Consider the following 18,493-nt stretch of genomic DNA (forward strand, 5'->3'; position numbering starts at 1 on the left):
TGTCCAAATATGGTAATATATACACAGCTATCCCTGTAAACATGGAAATATCTACAACGTTATCTGTATAAACATGGAAATTTCTACAGCGCGATCTCTATAAACATGGAAATATCTACACCGCAATCTGAATAAACATGGAAATAGTGACACCGCTATCTGTATAAATATGGAAATATCTACACTGCTATCTCTATAAACATGGAAATGTCTACACCGCTATCTCTATAAACATGGAAATATCTACATGGCTATCTCTATAAACATGGAAATATCTGCACCGCGATCTGTATAAACATGGAAATACCCACACAGTAATCTGAATAAACCTGGAAATATCTACACCACTATCTGTATAAACATGGAAATATCTACACTGCCATCTGTATAAACATGTAAATGTCTACACAGGCATCTCTATAAACATGGAAATATCTACACCGCTATCTGTAAAAACAAGGAAATATCTGCAACACCATCTGTATAAACATGGAAATATCTACACCGCCATCTGTATAAAGATTGGAATATCTACAGCGCTATCTGTATAAATATGCAATTATCTACACCTCTATCTCTATAAACTTGGAAATATCTACACCGCTATCTTTATAAACATGGAAATATCTACACTGTTATCTCTATAAACATGGAAATATCTACACCGCCATCTGTATAAACATGCAAACATCTACACAGTCTTCTCTATAAACATGGAAATATCTACACCACAATATCTATCAACATGGAAATATCAATACTGACATCTGAATACACATGGAAATATCTACAAAGCCATCTGTAGAAACGTGGAAGTATCTACACCGCTATCTCTATATACATGGAAATACCTACACCGCCATCTTTATAAACATGGGAATATCTACACCGCAATCTCTATAAACATGGAAATATCTACACCACCATCTCTATAAACATGAAAATATCTACACCACTATTAGTATAAACATCGAAATGTCTACACTGCCATCTGTATAAAGATGGAAATTCCTACACCGGGAGCTGAATAAACATGGAAATATCTACACCGCTATCCGTATAAACATGGAAATAACTACACCGCTATCTGTATAAACATGGAAATATCTACATCGCTATCCCTATAAACATGCAAATATGAACACCGCTATCCACATAAACATGGAAATATCTTCACCACTATCTGTATAAACATGGAAATATCTACACCGCTATCTGTATAAATATGGAAAAATCTACACCGCTATCTTTATAAACATGCAAATATCAACACAGTCATCTGTATAAAAATGGAAATAACTACTCTGCCATATGTGGAAAGATGGAAATATCTACACCAAGATCTGTATAAACATGGAAATATCTACACCGCTACCAGTATAAATATGGAAATATCTACACCGCTATCTGTATAAACATGGAAATATCTACACCACGATCTGTATAAACAAGAAAGTATCTCCACCACTATCTGTATAAACATGGAAATATCAACACCGCTATCTGTATAAACATGGAAATATCTACACCGCTATATGTATAAACATGGAAATAACTACACCGATATCTCCATAAACATGGAGATATATACACCGCCATCTGTATAAACATGCAAATATTTATGCAGTCATCTGTATAAACATAGAAATATCTACACCGCCATATCTATAAACGTGGAAATATCTACACTGCCATCTGTATACACATGGAAATACCTACACAGCCATCTGTGTAAACACGGAAATATCTCCTCCGCTATCTCTATAAACATGGAAATATCTACATGCTGTATCAATAAAGATGGAAATATCTAAACTGCAATCTCTATAAACATGGAAATATCTACTCCGCCATCTCAATAAACATGGAAATATCTACATCGCTATCTGTATAAACATGGAAATACCTCCACCGCTATGAGTATGAACATGGAAATATAAACACCGATATCTGTATAAACATGGAAATATCTACACCGCTAGCTGCATAAACATGGAAATATCTAAACCGCTATCTGTATAAACAATGAAATATATACACCGCTATCCCTGTAAACATGGAAATATCTACAACGCTATCTTTATAAATATGGAAATATCTACACCGCTATCTGTATAAATATGGAAATATCAACACCGCTGTCTCTATAAATATGGAAATGTCTACACCGCTATCTCTATAAACATGGAAATATCCACATGGCTATGTCTATAAACATGGAAATGTCTGCAGTGCCATCTGTATAAACATGGAAATACCTACACAGTCATCTGTATAAACGTGGAAATATCCACACCACTATCAATACAATCATGGAAAACCTACACTGCCATCTGTATAAACATGGAATTATCTACAAAGCCATCTGCATAAACATGGAAATATCTACACAGCCATCTGTATAAATATGGAAATATCTACACCTCCATCTGTATAAACATGGAAATATCTACACTGCCGTCTGTATAAACATGGAAATATCTACACAGCTATCTCTATATACATGGAATTGTCTTCACCGCTATCTTTATAAACATGGAAATATCTACCCCGCTATCTGTATAAAAATGGAAATAACTTCACCGCTATCTGTATAAACATGGAAATATCTATACCGCTATCTGTATATATATGGAAATATCTACACCGCTATCTCTATAAACATGGAAATGGCTACACTGCTATCTCTATAAACATGGAAATATCTAAATGGCTATCTCTATAAACATGGAAATATGTACACCACCATCTCTATAAACATGGAAATACCAACACAGTCATCTGTATAAACATGGAAATACCAACACAGTCATCTGTATAAACATGGAAATATCTACACTGCCATCTGTATAAACATGGAAATATCTACACAGCCGTCTCTATAAACGTAGACATATCTACCCCACTATCTGTATAAACATTGAAATATCAACAAGGCCATCTGTAAAAACATGGAAATGTCTACACAGTCATGTGTATAAACCTGGAAATAAGTACACGTCCATCTGTATAAACATGGAAATGTCTACAATGTCATCTGTATAAACTTGGAAATAACTACACCGCTATCTATATAAACATGGAAATACCTACACCGCAATCTGTATAAACATGGAAATATCTACATCGCTATCTTTATAAACATGGAAATATTTACACCGCTATCTGTAAAAATATGGAAATATCTACAACGCTATCTCTATAAACATGGAAATGGCTACACTTCTATCTCTATAAACATGGAAATATCTAAATGGGTATCTCTATAAACATGGAAATATCTACACCGCCATCTGTGAAAACTTGAAAATATCTTCATATTCATCTGTATAAACATGGAAATATCTACACCTCCATCAGTATAAACATGGAAATATCTACACCGCTATCTCTATAAACATGGAAATACCTACACTGCAGTCTATATAAACATGGAAATATCTACACGGCTATTTCTATAAATATGGAAATGTCTACACCGCTAGCTGCATAAACATGGAAATATCTACAAGGCTATATCTATAAACATGGAAATATCTACACCGCTATCTCTATAAACATGGAAATACCTCCACTGATATCTGTATAAATATGGAAATATCTCCACCGCTATCTGTATAAACATGGAAATATCTACACCGCTATCTTTATAAACACGGAAATATCTACACGGCTATCTTTATAAACATGGAAATATCTACACCGCTATCTATATAAACATGGAAATATCTACAAAAGTATCTGTGTAATCATGGAAATATCTACACAGCTGTGTAAACATAGAAATATGTACTCCGCTATCTGTGGTAAGATGGAAATATCTACACTGCAATCTGAGCAAATACGGAAATAACTACAGTGCTATCTCTGTAAACATGGCAATACCTACACCGCTATCTGTATAAACATTGAAATATCTCCACCGCTATCTCTATAAAAATCGAAATGTCTACATCGCTATCTATATAAACAAGGAAATATCCATTTGGCTGTGTCTGTAAACATGGAAATGCCTACAATGCCATCTGTATAACCATGGATATAAATATACAGTCATCTGTATAAACGTGGAAATATCTACACCAATATCTGTATAAACATGGAAATATCAACACTGCCATCTGTATAAACATGGAAGTATCTACACAGCCATCTGTACAAACATGGAAATATCTACACAGCCATCTCTATAACCATGGAAATATCTACACCGCCATCTGTTAAAACATGGAAATATCTACAGAGTCATCTGTATAAACATGGAAATATCTACACCTCCATCTCTATAAACATGGAAATATCTACACAGCCATCAGTATAAACATGGAAATATCTACACCGCTATCTACATAAACATGGAAATATCTACACCGCTATCTGTATCAATATGGAAATATCTACACCGCTATCTGTATAAATATGGAAATATCTACAACGCTATCTGTGTAAACATGGAAATATCTACACAGCTCTCTGTGTAAAAATGGAAATATCTACACCGCAATCTGTGCAAAGATGGAAATATCTACACCGCTATATGTGTAAACATGGAAATATCAACACCGCAATCTGTATAAACACGGAAATATCCACAACGTTATCTGTATAAACAGGGAGATATCTACACCGCCATCTGTATAAACATGGAAATATCTACACTGCCATCTGTGGAAAGATGGAAATATCCACACCGCGATCTGTATAAACACAGAAATATCTACAACGCTACCTGTTTACATATGGAAATATCTAGACTGCGATCTGTATAAACATGGAAATATCTACACCAAAATCTGTCTAAACAAGGAAATATGTCCACCACTATCTGTATAAACTTGGAAATATCTACACCGCTATGTGTATAAACATGGAAATATCTACACCGCTATCTCTGTAAACATGGATATATCTTCACCGCTATCTGTATCAACATGGAAATATCTACACTGCTATCTGTATAAACAAGGATATATCTACACCATCATCTGTATAAACTTGGAAATACCTACACCGCCATCTCTATACACATGGAAATATCTACACCGCTATCTGTATAAACATAGAAATATCTACACCAACATCTCTATAAACATGGAAATATCTACACCGCCACCTGCATGATCGTGGAAGTATCTACACAGCCATGTGTATAAACATGGAAATATCTACACTGCCATCAGTGGAAAGATGGAAATATCGACACCGCGATATGTATGAACATGGAAATATATACACCACGATCTGTATAACCAAGGAAATGACTCCACCACTATCTGTATAAACATGGAAATATCTACACCACTATGTGTATAAACCTGGAAATATCTACACCGCTATCTGTATAAACATGGAAATACATACACCTCTATCTCTATAAACATGGAAATATCTACACCGCCATCTGTATAAACATGCAAATATCTACACAGTCATCTGTATAAACATGGAAATAACTACAACACCATCTCTATAAACATGGAAATATCTACACTTCCATCTGTATACCCATGGAAATACCTACACTGCCGTCTGTATAAACATGGAAATGTCTTCTCCGATATCTCTGTAAAGATGGAAATAGCTACACCGCTATCTCTATAAATATGGCAATATCTACACCGCTATCTCTATAAACATGGAAATATCTACACCGCCATCTCTATGAACGTGGAAATATCTACATCGCTATCTGTATAAACATGGAAATATCTCCACCACTATCAGTATAAACATGGAAATATCTGCACCGCTATCTCTGTAAACATAGAAATATCTACACAGCCATCTGTATAAACATGGAAATATCTACACAGTCATGTCCAGAAACATGGAACTATCTACACCGCCATCTGTATAAACAAGGAAATATCTACATCGCCATCTGTATAAACATGGAAATATCTACACCGCCATCTGTATAAACATGGAAATATCTACACATTTATCTGTATAAATATGGAAATATGTACACCGCTATCTTTATAAACATGGAAATTTCTACACCGCTAAATTTATAAACATGAAAATATCTACAACTTTATCTCTATAAACATGGAAATATCTACACTGCCATCTGTATAAACATGCAAATATCTACACAGTCATCTGTATAAACAAGGAAATATCCACCCTACCATCTCTATAAACATGGAAATCTCTACAATGCCATCTGTATACACATGGAAATAACTACACAGCCATCTGTACTAACATGGAAATAACTACAGCGCTATGTCTATAAAGATGGAAATACCTACACCGCTATCTCTATAACCATGGAAATATCTACACCGCAATCTCTATAAACATGTAAATATCTACACAGGCATGTCCAGAAACATGGAACTATCTACACCGCCATCAGTATAAACATGGAAAGAACTTCACTGCCATCTGTATAAAGATGGAAATATCTACACTGTGAACTGTATAAACATGGAAATATCTACACAGCTCTCTGTATAAACATGGAAATACCAACACTGCTATCTGTATAAACATGGAAATATCTACACTGCTATCTGTATAAACATGGAAATACCTTCACCAATATCTATATGAACATTGAAATACCTACACCGTCATCTCTATGCACATGGAAATATCTACAACGCTATCTCTATAAACATGTAAATATCTACACCGCCATCTGTATAAAGATACAAATATCTACACAGTCTTGTGTATAAACATTGAGATGCCTACACAACCATCTCTATAAACATGGAAATATCTACACTGCCATGTGTATACACATGGAAATATCTGCACTGCCATCTGTATAAACATGGAAATATCTATACCACTATCTCTATAAATATGGAAATACCTACACCGCTATCTCTATAAACATGGAAATATCTACATGGCAATCTCTATAAACATGGAAATATCTACACCACCATCTCCTTAAACATGAAAATATTTACACCGCCATCTCCTTAAATATGGAACTATCTACACCGCCATCTGCATAAACATGGAAATATCTACACCGCTATCTGTATATACATAGAATTATCTACACTGCCATCTGTATAAAGATGGAAATATCTGTACCGCGAACTGCATAAAGATAGAAATATCTACACTGCTATCTGTATAAACATGGAAATACCAACACCGCTATCTGTATAAACATGGAAATACCTACACCACTATCTGTATAAACATGGAAATATCTACAACACGATCTCTGTAAACATGGAAATACCTACACCGCCATCTCTGTGGACCTGAAAATATCTACACCGCCATCTGCATAAACATGGAAATGTCTACACCGCTATCTGTATAAACTTGGAAATATCTATACAGCTATCTGTATAAATATGGAAATATCTACACCGCTATCTGTATAAACATGGAAATGTCTACACCGCTATCTGTTTAAACATGGAAATATCTACACCTCTATCTCTATAAACATGAAAATATCTACACCGACATCTGTATAAACATAGAAATACCGACACCGTCATCTGTATAAACATAGAAATATCTACACCAACATCTGTGTAAACATGGAAATATCTATACTGCCATCTGTATAAACATGGAAATACCTAAACCGCTATCTGTAGAAATATGGAAACCTCTACAAAGCTATCCCTATAAACATGGAAATATCAACAATGCTATCCTCACAAACATGGAAATATCTACACCGCTATCTGTTTCAACATGGATATACCTACACAACTGTCTCTATAAACATGGAAATACCTACACCGCCATCTCTATAAACATGGAAACATCTATACCACCATGTCTATAAACTTGGAAATATCTACACCGCCATCTGCATAACCATGGAAATATCTACTACGCGGTCTGCATAAACATGGAAAAAACTACACCGCCATCTGTATAAACATGGAGATATCTGCAACGCTATCTGTGTAAACATGGAAATATCTGCACCGCTATATGTGTAAACATGGAAATATCTACATCGCTATCTGTATAAACATGGAAATATCTACACCGCTATCTCTATAAACATGGAAATATCTACAACGCTATCTGTATAAACATGGAAACATCTACACCGCTATCTCTATAAAGATGGAAATATCTACACCGCCATCTGTATAAACATGGAAATATCTACACAGTCATCTGTATAAACATGGAAATATCTGCACCACCATCTCTATAAACATGGAAATATCACGACTGCCATCTCTATATACATGGAAATATCTTCACAGCCATCTGTATAAACATGGAAATATCTACACCGCTATCTCTATAAACATGGAAATACCTACACCGCTATCTGTATAAACATGGAAATATCTACACCGCTATCTGCATAAACATGGAAATATCTACACTGCTATCTCTGTAAACATGGAAATATCTACACCGCAGTCTGTATAAACATGGAAATATCTACACCGCTATCTGTATAAACATGGAAATACCTACACCGCTATCTGTATAAACATGGAAATATCTACTACGCTATCTGTGTAAACATGGAAATATCTACAACGCCATCTGTGTAAACATGGAAATATCTACACAGCTATCTTTGTAAACTCGGAAATATCAACACCACTATCTGTGTAAAGATGGAAATAGCTGCACCGCAATCTGTGCAAAGAGGGAAATATCTACACCGCTATCTCTGTAAGCAAGGAAATATCAACACCAACATCTGCATATACATGGAAATATCTACACTGCCATCTCTATAAACATGGAAATATCTACACAGCCATCTGTATAAACATGGAGATATCCACACCGCTATCTGTATTAGCATGGAAACAACTACACCGCTATCTGTATAAACATGAAAATATCAACACCGCTATCCGTATAAACATGGAAATATCTACACCGCTATCCGTATAAACATGGAAATATCTACACCGCTATCACTATAAACATCGAAATTCCTTCACCGCTATCACTATAAACATGGAAATATCTACACCGCTATATGTATAAATATGGAAATATCTACACCGCTATCTCTATAAACATGGAAATATCTACACCACTATCTGTATAAACATGGAAATGTCTACACCGCTATCTCAATAAACATGGAAATATCTACACCGCCATCTGTGTAAACATGGAAATATCTACACCGCTACCTGTATAAAAATGGAAATATCTACACCGCTATCTTTAAAAACGTGGAAATATCTACACCGCTATCTCTTTCAACATGGAAATATCTACACCGCCATCTCTATAAACATGGAAATATCTACACCGCCATCTTTAAAAACATGGAAATATCTACACACTCATCTGTATAAACTTGGAAATATCTACACCATCATCTGTATAAACATGGAAATATCTACACTGCCAGGAACTCAAGACCAGCCTGGGCAATACAGCAAGGCCTCATCTCTACAAAAAAATTAGAAATATTAGCTGGCCATGGTCATGTGCACCTGTAGTCCCAGCTTCTTGGGAGTCTGAGGTGGGAGGATCTACGGAGCCCAGGATTTTAAGGCTGCAGTGAGCTTGGATAACGACTGCACTCCAACCTGGATGACAGAACAAGAACCTGTTTCAAAAAAGAAAAAGGAAAAAAAAAACCTAAATCTAAAAACTGGATGTAGTTTGCTAGTAACGAAACAGCAAATTAATTGTAACATGCTTACATATCAATGATGTCTTTCTTCTTTGATCATAAACCTGCTCACTAAGAAGCTGCTGAAGTCCATGGTAGTGACAGGTACTTGTCTGCATCCTTGTCCTGACCTGCATCTTCTTTGATTATCCCCATCTGTGTCTCCGACTGGCACTGCCGAACCGGCTTGCTACCTGATCAATGTTGTACTGAACCGGACTGCTAACTGATCAATGTTGTCGAGCTCACTGCACAAAGCTGTTCTTACAAGGTAGATTTCTGCCTGGAATAGCCATACTTACACTGTTTATATTCCTTACTCCTGACCCATCCAACGCAGCACAAGTTCTATTTATTGCCATAGAAACATAGGTCATTTGGAAACAGCTCCTTCATTTCTATGGAATGTTCAAACATTTCTGACATTTTGGACTCTGTTCTAGCCTCTTGTTAAATATATCCAGAAAAGAGACAAAGCTTTATGGGGGGGCTATATGCACACATATGCTATAGAATAAGCTATCTAAATGCTTAAAAATACTTTCCATCTGTCACCGCACCTTAATAGGTACACAGAAATTAAGTATGTGTATATCTGTCTGTATAGATACGTATAAATATATATCCCCAAAACAAAAACTCATTCTCTTACTTATACATAGGTAGAATATAGGTGAATATACATATACATTTATAGGTAGAACAAAAAATCCCTCAGCCTCTTTAGGGCCATGTGTTTTCTCTGAGTAATTGTCACAATTAATTAAAATACATGTGTATGCCTTTTTAGATAAATTTCATCAGACCAGTTTCTGTCTGGTTGGAAAATAATAACTGCCTATTTGCTAAGTGCCCCTGCCCCCATACTATGTTCCAGTGAACTAAAGACCTCTGGCAATCATAGATTTACAACTCAGCAAGATTAAACAATTTATTGTTATTTATGACATCCAAGCTGTATCTTCTGTATTATATTCCACATTAGCATCTATCACCTTACATTTGGGAGATCCTGTCCAAAAAATGATTATGCCTCCTAACCAAACATTCAGCAGGGCTGCAGGAACAGGCCCCCTGAACAAACATCCTGCCAAAGTACTTTAAAGCACCGTGAGCTGCCACAGCTGTGCATTTTCAGATGACTCAGCAGATTAGCGTGGAATCTCTTAGCCTCTGCTTGGTCTGTTCCTTTCAGTGATCTCTCACATGGCCCAGTCCATTCAGTTTGAAAATCCTCATGAAATGAGCAGATTATGATCTGGCTTCAGTAGAGGGCCATGGGGTGTGCATGGAGGGGAGAGGGTTTGCTCTTAACACAGCCTGAGCCTCAGAAAGGTTTCAGATGGAAAAGCATGGTACTGACTCAGCTCATGCTTAACAGGAAATAATGCACAGACCACACCAGAAAAGCCCTTTATGTTGTGTGAAAGTCTATGCCGGAGCAGCTGCTGCCACCTCATGTACTGTGATAGAGTGTGCATGTGTGTGTTTGTGTGTGCATGAGTGTGAGTATGCACACAAATGTGTGCTGGGAGGGGGAGGAGATCACACCTTCCACAGTCGCCACCTCAGCCTTAGCTAGCAGCGTGGAGAATTGCCAAAAGTCAACAGGAAGCTGCACCAAAGCAACTGTGATCACCACATCAGCAGGCGCTTTCTGGTTAGTAAAGCTACTGGGACTGAAAAACACACACGATCTCGTCCTTCTTTTATTTTAATCAGAGCAAAATATTTTTATAATAATTGTGTTATATGAATAAATAATTCATAACGCTGTAACCCATTATCACATTCAATCCTCCCAACAACCCTAGAAGATATGTAGACAAGTATTATTACTTTCCCTATTTTTATAAATGAGGAAATAAACCCCAGGAGGCTAGGCGACTTCCCCACGGTCATAGAAGTTGCAAACAGTAGTATCATGATTCAAATCCAAAGCTTCTCCTTTTGTCTTTATCATTTTAATTTTGAAGGTAATGCATATGCATGTATGATCTTTTAAATCCAGAGATGTATATGGAATAGATAGGAAAAGGGACTCTCCTTCCCCATTATACACCCCCTCCACCCAAGCTATATACACTGTTGACTAGAGTATGTCCTTTCAATCCTATTTTCTATGCCTACATTATATACAGAAAAGCAGGATTACGTTACACACAATATTCCAGTCATTGTTGTTTATCACCAACAAGCTATCATTCACATCTTTTTCATACTACATATAAATTTATATCCTTTATTTTAGTGGTGTATATTGTGCAGTTGTTTCATAAATTATGTACCTGTTCTCTGTTGAACATATAGATTTTTTCTGAGTTTTTCCTTAGCAAAATGCTGCAGTGAGTACCCTTGTACACAGATGTTTGTACATTTGTTCTAGAAAAATCTACAGTAAAGATTCTTAGATTAAGAGATTCCCAGGTTATTAGAAAACTACTCTATTAATTTAGATATATACTTCCAAATTGCCTGACCAAAAAGTTATGTCAATTTAACTTCTATGAACAGTATACAAACATGACAATTTTCCATCACCTACACCAACTCTGGGTAATTTCATCTTTTTTACAAGTTGATGGATTGTTTTAATTTATATTTCTCTGGTTATTAATAAGGTTGGCCACCTGTTCATGTGTTATTATTGATGATAGTTGTATTGAATTGTTTGAATTTTCTTGATTTCAAAAAACGTTTTACATGTCATAGATATTAAATATTTGTTGTAAAACTCTCCTTCCAGTATTGTGTATGTGTTTGGTCAAGTAGAATAAACTCTCGTCCTCTGATTTCAGATTCCTTTCTCTTTCCATTAGAAATCCCTAAATGTAAAACTACATATTGATAGCTAAAAACCAGGATGTTTACTAGAGAAAAAGAATACAAAGGCAATAATTAAATATTATATTTATACAAAATACCTACTAGTACAAACTTAAAAAGAGAAAGTAAAAGTCAAATGCTTCTACGACTTCAGACTAAGAAAAAGAACTTTTGAGGTTGAATGTTCCTGAAATTTTTCTTTTCATACAACTACGGACATGACTTCAAAAGTTGATGTGACTAAAAATTGTAAGATATGAAAGATATTTGAAGACTCAGAGAAGGTGGATTTTCATTTTAACAAGTCACATATATATTCTAGATATCCTCTTATTCGTAACTAAGAGAGTCAAATCAGATGAAAGACTCTAAAAATTTCCCTTTGACTGTGTTAAGTAGAAGTAGTAGAGGCATATTGGCCAAATCTTGAGTGTTTGCAAATTGACTCTTAAGGTTATAGGCTGGCACAGGTCATCGAAGCCCTAGCTTTTTATCTTTAATTTTAAAATCCCCAAACAATTTATACTAATTTTTCTTGTCCATTATTTCCAAATAATCGTGTTTAAAGGTTATTACAGTGCTTGCTCATGTTACTGTTGTCTAACAGAAGGGTATCCGGGGCCTTAAAACTGAGAGGGTTAGGATTAATGATTCCAATACCTATGCTTGGACATCTCCAAAAGTGGGTTCCAACTTCTTGTCCTCAAGTCTGTATAGAAACTAGCAAACTTCCAGAGTTCACAAAAGGCTCAAAGAGAACAGATGTTTTATAGAAAATTCTTAGAGCAAGTTTCACGCATAATGTTGCTGATACGTGTCTGCCTTTTCAATAAACATCACTATGCTTTATCACAAGATTTAATAAAGCAGCTTAGTTAAAAATGCCATCTGGGTATCTGGACACATTAAACAAAGCTTAAAATAACCACCCCAGCAACTGGGAGGACCCAGCTGTTCTCATAATCTGTCCCACTCCTTTTACTTCCCCAGAAAAAGAGTGAATGAAGACCACAGACTAAAAGCATCCAGAAGGAACTGACACAAACAGGGAGATAGATGGAGCCAAGGGCTCCTGTAAGTTTGCTATTGCTCACATAATAGATTTGCTAATTCCACAACCTGCGGATGGTGATTAAGAACGGGAAGCAGAAAGAGGGAAGAGAGAATCATAGAAGGGCTCATTCAAGTTTTCTAATGTATCACAAACCTGTCCTCCCTAATGTCTGGATCATAGCAGCCCATTCCATTCACCTATTCTCTAGTGAACTCCAATAGAAAATACAAAGCCATCACCACCCAGTTCTTTCTCCCTTCTAGAGATGAGATATTAGCCACCCAATCCCAGATTCTCAGATCCATTCCAGGAAAGAAGCCCTAGGTATTGAAGCACAGCTTTCCCTCCCTCCCTTCTTTCTTCCACCCCAAGATTTGTTCCCCAGATAGTTCTAGTAAATGCAAAACCAAGTATATTCTCATTCTTTAGAGCAACCAGCTTTTCATGGCCAACTGGAATCAAACACAACCTGCACAAACATCTATCTGGAGGACACTCCCAAGGCTCCTACTGAGCCAGCCTTCTGCATACCACTGCATTTCAGCTTCCTAGTTCACAAGACACTGAGACATTCTTGAATTCTGCAAGGTGCACTGTGTGTTAATATCTTGGCTGCTCATCATGTGGCCAATAAAGCGCATGACTAGTCAACAAATAAATTTTCTCTTGGCTAAAACTTGCAACAAAACTGTAAGCTGTTTACCCAGGGGCCCACTACAGGTTATATTCAATATATACAGTCAAATCATAACTATCTGAGATATATTCAGTTGACCATACACCTTTATATTTCAGTAAAAGGTCTTTACATTTCCCAGTGCTATCGATGTTACAAAGTGCTTTCATATGCAGTGCTTCATCTGATTTCCAGGATAATTAAATGATCCTGTCATACCTGATTTTTAGATGAGGAAACAAGTGGTTTCTGGGTATTTCAAGAGGCTAACGCATCTGCCCTCCAACTTGTATGTGAAAACCAAAAACAAAATTCCAAGGTCCTTCAACCATCTGAATGGACTTTGACTCTTTTGGTCAATATATGGCAGAGCTAGGAAAAGAAGGTGAGTCTTCCAGCTGCTGATACAGGGTTTTTTCTGCCATACTCCATTACCTCCAAGGCTAAAGTCAAAAGAGGGTGTGGTTATCACATGAAAAAATCTGGTTTGGATTTCCCAAATGTGTATGTAGTATTTGGGGATTTACCTTAATTTAACCTACAGTTCTTTTGGGTTGTAACAGTCTGACTCCATTTTTGAAAACAAAACAAAATCGATTTTAAATGCTGAATTATAGATCTTTGCTGTCCAGTATGGTAGCTACTAACCACTTATGGTTATTTGCATTTCTATTTTAATTAATTAAAATTCAGTAAAATGCAAAATTCAGTTCTTCAGTTGCTCTAGCCACATTTCAAGTGTTACAGTAGTCACATATGGCTAGTGGCTGGGACAATGCAGATTATAGAACAGTTCCATCATCAAAGAAACTTCTATTGAACAGTGCTATTATATAATGTCATCTCCAGAGAAAGAAGACTTTAGAAAAAGTCAGAAACGGCCGGGTGCAGTGGCTCACACGTGTAATCCCAGCACTTTGGGAGGCCAAGGCAGGCAGATCCCTTGAGGTCAGGAGTTCAAGACCAGCCTGGCCAACATGGTGAAACCCCGTCTCTAGTAAAAATACAAAAAATTAGCTAGGCGTGGTGGTGCATGCCTGTAACCCCAGCTACTCAGGAGGCTGAGTTGGGAGAATCACTGGAACCCAGGAGACAGAAGTTGTAGTGAGCCAAGATTGTGCCACTGCACTCTAGCCTGGGTGACAGAGAAAGACTCCATCTCAAAAAAAAAAAAAAAAAAAAAGAAAAAGAAAAAGTCAGAAACATCTTGAGGCAGGCATAGTGCTGTCATCTGTCCAATATTGAAGATGATTTAAGAATAAGAAAGAAGAAGAGAACAAAGAAGAGAAAAAGAAGTTGCCTTAGGTGTACCTACCCAGAAAATGACAAGGGCATTCCTGTAGTCATTGTGTTGTATTTTAGCTCTTAAACTTTTTAAGAGGTTAGAATAATTTGACACGTAGAAGATCTAAACCACTGAAGAGGCTCTGAAGCAGATAAAAGTAGAAAGAAAATAAAAAACTAATTAGTTACAAACTAAGCTTAACCACAATTCGTTTAAACGATACTATTTACTCTTCACATGATTCGTTTTTCTTTTGCTTTATAGTATGACATAGTTTATATCTTTAAAGGGGAATTAAAATATTTCTGGGAATTTTTAAAAGTAAGTTCACACAGCCACATAAAAACTACAGAAACAGATAAAACCTATCTTCTCATTTATTCCCTAATCCATTCAAATTAAATATAAAAATCCAAGCAGCCACAGTGATATTCAAAAAAGCAAAAGTGAGACAAAACAAAATTCATTTGTCACCTGTGGAGGTAGTTAGCTCACCTAATCTTCACTCCAAACACCAGTAATTTTTAAAAGACAGAAATAAACATATGTTCTGCCTTCCCGGAAGGAACTATGTTTCAGGGTAGCCAAATAACCCAGTTGTGAAGAAAATGGTCTGCTTATAGAAAAATGCCAGCTAAAGCAAGTAGATAGAATTAGAGAATTAGAAATTCACCATTTTGAAACCCCTAATGAAATAATCAACTCAAGCAAGGATCATTAATAAATGTTAAAACAATCAAGTAACTATTGATACAGAATATAACTGAATATACACATGGTACAAAGTTCACGTCACAGACTACTGGCTTGACCCAAGGGGGAATATAGCAGAGGAGATAGGCAGTGAACACCCTAACCTTGCGATCATCTCACCATCACTAATGATGGGATGTGAATACACATTATTGCCTATGAAATAGTCTTTAAAAAAAGAAGTTGAACCTGAATCTAACTAAACCTTGCAATGGGCTGAACGTGTATGTCTTCCCCAAATTAATATGTTGACATCCTAACCCCAAAGGTGCTGGTATTAAAAGGTGGGGCTTTTAGGGGGTCATTAGATCATAAGGACAGAGGCTTCATGATTGGAATTAGTGCCCTTATAAAAGAGGCCCCAGAGAGCTAGCTAGTCTCTCCCACTATGTGAGGGCCCAGCAAGAAGGCCAATCTATGAACCAGAAAGTTGGTCCTAACCAGATATCAAAACCACATGCTCCTTGATTTTAAACTTGCTAGCCTCTAGGACTGTGAGAAATAAATTTCTGTTCTTTATAAGTCATCCAGTTTTTGGTATTTTGTTATAGCAGGCCTAAAATCCTTTAGAACTAACTTCCAGTTAACCAGGAAAAAACAGACTGAAAAGTTAAATGACACCATAAAAAGCAACCAGAAAATTCCAGAAGGGGAAATATTCTACAGGACAACTGACTAGTTTTTCAACAAGTCAATTTCACTAAATAAATACATAAACAAAGAGTATGGGTATTTTCCAGGTTAAAAAAGTCTTGAGCTAAATAATCAAATGCAATGTGTGTCCCTTGATTAGAAGAAACTAATTTGAACAAACCAGCCACAAAAGATATTTCAGGGAGACCAAGCTGGAAGGATCACTTGAGGCCAGGAGTTTGAGACCAGCCTGGGCAACGTAGTAAGACCTCCATCTCTACAAAAACAATAAATTAGCTGGGCATGGTGGTGTGCACCTCTAGTCCTAGCTACTCAGGAAGCTGAGGCAGGAAGATCACTTGAGCCCAGGAGTTTGAGGCTGCAATGAGCTATGATTGTTTCACTGCACTTCAGGCTGTGTGAAAGAGCAAGACTTTGTCTCAAAAAATAAAAGGACATTTCATAATAATTGAGGAAATCTGAATGTGGACTGGGTAATAAATGATATAAAAAAGCCATTTTTTATTTTGTTTGAAAAGATGATTTTGTAACTATACAGGAAAATGTTCTTATTTTTTTAGAAATCTGTACTAAAGAATTTAGGGGTAAAATATCATTTTCTTTAATATACTTTCAAACACAAGCAAAAAATAGTCATGACACAAATATAGCAAAATGTTTACAATCTATGTTCTATGCTTGCCTGTGAGTGCCATTAATCTCATCTCTCTGCTTTTCTGAAAGTTTGAAAATTTCAAAGTTTTATAATAAATTTTTTTACATCCCATAATTTTATAATAATTTTTTTAAAGTTTGAAGCACATCAACAACTATAGCTTCAAAAATATCCTGACCCACAATAAACATTGAACAGGGTATATTTCTCCCATTTCCTAAAAAAGTTGGCCCAAGAAGGAGTATGAGAGCTGCCATAGCTCTCCCAAGGCTCATTATTCTCCATCACTCCATGGGAAATCCCAAAATAAATTTTTAAAAAAGTTGTTTAAATTTATAATGTTTTTGATTCTATAATAATTTTATAATAAAATAATTGTAAAATGTTTTTGATTTTATAATTTATAAAAATTTTTATACATGTTTATGTTTGAAATGTCTATTTCAAACTTTATGAGATATTAAAATATAAGTAATATAGTTCATCATTTTAGAAATGCCATGCTTTTCTTCTGCAGCAATTACATAATCAAAGAGTAACTGTAGTTTTTCCTAGAACATTGCTTTGTAGGCTGGGCATGGTGGTTCATGACACTTTAGGAGGCCAAGGCAGGCAGATCTCTTGAGATCAGGAGTTTGAGACTAGACTGGGCAACACAGAGAAACCCTATGAGTAGTAAAAACCCAAAAATCAGCTGTGCGTAGTGGCGTGCACCTATAGCCCCAGCTACTCAGGAGGCTGAGGTGGGAAGATCACGTGAATCTGGGGAGGTCAAGGCTACAGTGAGCCAAGACTGTACCATTGCACTCCAGCCTGGGCAACAAAGTGAGACCCTGTGTCAAAAAAAAAAAATGAAATTTAATTTAAAAAAGAAAATTGCTTTGTAAAATTAATTTTTCAATCAAAACCAAGATTTTTCAGATACAGAGAATGCAGCCCACTGGTCAGATTTGTCAGTTCAAAGAGAATAAATTCTAGTTTCCTAT

Source organism: Pan paniscus, chromosome 16 (assembly GCF_029289425.2).
Source record: "Pan paniscus chromosome 16, NHGRI_mPanPan1-v2.0_pri, whole genome shotgun sequence".
Lineage (NCBI taxonomy): Eukaryota > Metazoa > Chordata > Mammalia > Primates > Hominidae > Pan > Pan paniscus.